Raw genomic sequence first — 3,572 nt, forward strand, 5'->3', positions numbered from 1 at the left:
ATTAAACACAACTGTGTCTTTCCTTGTCAGGCTCTTGCACGAGTTTCCCAAGGTCCTCATTTGGAACATCTAGAACATTGTCCTACCGGTTTTAAGGGTATGGTTGATAAAGGTTAGCGGGAGGGGGCATCTGATAACAGCGTGCAGGAGCTGTCTCGTTGTTTTTATCTTTACAGCTGGAGATTCCTTGTAAACTTCATTTTTCAAGGCAGAGGCTGTAAACAAGGGGGGGCAGGTACTGGCATCTGCATCCCTCCCACCAGGCGAAGCCAGGGGGTGGGCGCTGGTGCCCTTCCGAGGAGCTGGCAGCCGCTACCAAAGTCGTCCAAGCTGGCACCCTACCCTGACGTGCCTGTCTGCCGGTCTGGCCTCCTTCACATGGTTGTTTCATGAGGATGGGGAGAAAGCAGTGAAGACAAACCAACAAAATCCCAAACCCAAGCTCTCCTTGATATTAGCAATAGACGAAGTCGGAAATAAGACTATTCTGAAAATTACAGAAATAATTAAGTTATTAAAAATTCTCTTTCCCATAGGAACTTGGAGGGGTAATTTAATAGACCTAATGGATGGGGGGGAGGGAAAGGTTTATACCCAAAATAGCTCTAGCCAATAAATGCAGAACAGCATTTTAAAGTTACATTTTGCAACTACTAGTTAATTGATTCAGACAGTCGCCAGGTAGATGTTGAAACTGAACCTTCTAATAAAGGGATTGGGTTGTCATCCTTTAAACCCAGTGATCGACCTTAGCGTCCCTCAAGGTGAGGCAACCACGCACGGCAGGGCAGGAGGGCGCGTGGCACTGCACCTGTGCGGTGCACCTGCAAGAAGAGAGAAAGGCAGGCAGGCGGTAACACAGGACTCGGACAAGCCGTGGCCTCTAGCCCCCGCTCCATAGCAACTGCCGAGCACAGAAAACCAGTTCAGTGGCGCGCTGGGAGGAATCAGCCCCAACAGAAAAGCGGACTGTTCCACAAGGTAACTGCCCCGTATCTCCAGCACTTCAATAAGGTGTGCAAGGGGGGAAGGGACTGTTGTGCATTAAAGGAAACTTAGAAAAGACTTAAGAAACATAAATACACTGATGGACCTTGTTTGGATGCTGATTCAAACAAGCCAACGGTAAAAAGGCTGTTCAGTTAATTAAGAAAATTGAATATGTATTGTGAATTAGACGATCTTCAGGAATTATTGGTAGTTTATTAATAATATACTGAGGTGATGTTTTTTAAAACTCCTCTTATTGGTGGGTGAAATTATGTAAGAGGGGAGTGAGCACAAGACTATGTAGACGGTCGACGGCGAGGTACTGTGGCGGCCAAAGCCGATCACAATAAGCGTATTACAGTCTCTGCTTTTCCGTGTTTGGAAATTTTCACAATTAAAAATAAAATGCAATAAAGGATGGTAATCAGAGTGGGGAAAATATTGCATATGTAGTCTGAGCAACTAACATCTCTGATAGAAATCACGGGCTATCATAGAGCTCCTCCTGCCGTGTGTAAGTAATTCAATATTTCACCCTGGCCAGGTGGCTCCATTGGTTGGAGTATCATCCCATGCACCAAAAAGTTGCAGGTCTGACCCCAGATCAGGGCATACAGCTGGGTTGCAGGTTCGATCCCCAGTCGGGGCGCATACAGGAGGCAATTGATGGATGTTTCTCTCTCTCCCCCTTCCTCTCTCTCTAAAATCAATGAACATATCCTTGGGTGAGGATTAAAAAAATAATTCAGTATTTCATCTTGAGTATAGGGCTTTTTTTCTGTTAAGTTTGGCTTTTGGGATTCAATCCTTTGCTGAGACAATGATAGTTGAGTATCCCCAACAGCAAACACTTTCCGAGCTACAATTCTCCAATCTGATGAGCATTATAAAGCTAAGAAAAGACGAGCTGTGCTCCCAAATCCTGAAATTCCAACAGAAGCTGCCCTGCTCCCCAGAAGCAGCAGTGGTGGGAGCAGCAGCAAGCATTCTTGCCGTTGTGAGTGAGTCTCATCAGCCTCCGGTTCTCTTATCGCTGCACCTGAACCTCCAGGGTGTGCACACCGCCCCCGGCTGGGCTCCGGTGGGTCTGCCCTGAAAGCACCCGGCAGGACTGGTGCGGGCAAGGCGCCGCTGGCCAGCCGCGCCGTCATCTCTGGGCAAGCTCTTCCTTATCTATTTATTTTACAAACACATACATGTCCTCCAAAATTCAGCTCACAGTAACATTATCTGCTCAAGGATGATGGACGTGCACTCCCATATGAGAAAGACACAGAATAATTGCATTACGAATATGAAAACGGCGCCAACACCCCTCCTCGCCCGAAGCCCGACCTCCCTGCCACCCCCTCGCTCACACCCCAGCATCCCCTCCACTCTGGCTCCTGTCCACCTTGTATCTCCTACTATTTTTTGATCATGAAAATATTCAGACATATCTAGAGTGTAAGGAGACTCCCGCGCACCTCTTACCCACCTTGAACAATTATCAGCATTTTCCGAAACTTATTTTACACATTTCTCCCCAACCTGTTTTTGCTTGTGTGTTTCGTGCCTGTTTTCCAAAGCATTTGAAAGCAAACCCTAGTCACCCCATCAGGGCACCACTCCTATCCCCATTTCTGGCGTGTTTGCCGCACTGCAGTGGAGTTTGTTCGTGGGGTGGCGCCGCCTGCTGGACCGGAGGTCTGCAAGAACAGCGTCCTTCGTGGTTTCAGCACCCAGCACTGACACCTGCTCCTGGTGCGCACTTCGGAGACTCCAGCTACTGTTGGAAAACCGCCCGTGTGACCCCAAGCCAGAAGCGCCCAGCCAGGCCCTTCCTGGGCTCCTGACCCACTGAAACCACACGAGAATGACTGTTGTTGTGCGCCACTGAATACTGGAATGATTTGTCTCACGGCAATAGTAAATCAGAACGTTAGGCAAGTCATTGAACCTCTCCGTGCCTCAGTTTCCACAGCTTTAACGTGGGGAGAGAAGCAGTACCTACAGCACACGGGGCTTTCACCAGTATTAAGTGAGGTAAGAATTGGACAGTCAGTGCTTAACAGAATATTATATCACCAAAAAATACTAAGCAAAGTACCCTGTGCAGTTTTCAATATTAATAGGTTTTGTTCTGAAATTATATTATAACATCGTATTATAAAATTTTCAAATCTACAGGAAAGTTGAAAGAATTGAACAATGTACACTTGAATAACCACCAGGAAAAAAAAAAAAAAAAGAATGTAACCAACTGGCATGCTGGAGGGCTCAGTAAATGTTGGCGATTCTCATCTCAGAAGCGCACAGGTTCGACCTCCTGGCCAGCCTGAGGAGGACAGTGTTTACAAGTTCTCCTTTGCCAGGAATGCTGATTTGCGGTGAGGGTGCACACCGCAGGTGCAAAATCAACTCCAGGATTGCTGTGAGGGGTGCGTTCTTTCAATGCTGGGGGGAGAGTGGAATCTACAGAATCCCTGCCTGTGATTTGCACGAGTGTACACACTCTGGAACGCGGGAGCTCTTGGCAGCCTGGACTCCGGCTCGACACCCACTCTGGTAAAACAGGCTTCAGAAAGCAGAAACCATCCGGT

This window comes from Pteronotus mesoamericanus, unplaced genomic scaffold, assembly GCF_021234165.1.
Source record: "Pteronotus mesoamericanus isolate MK-2021 breed Mesoamerican mustached bat unplaced genomic scaffold, CSHL_Meso_final contig_169, whole genome shotgun sequence".
Taxonomy (NCBI): Eukaryota; Metazoa; Chordata; class Mammalia; order Chiroptera; family Mormoopidae; genus Pteronotus; species Pteronotus mesoamericanus.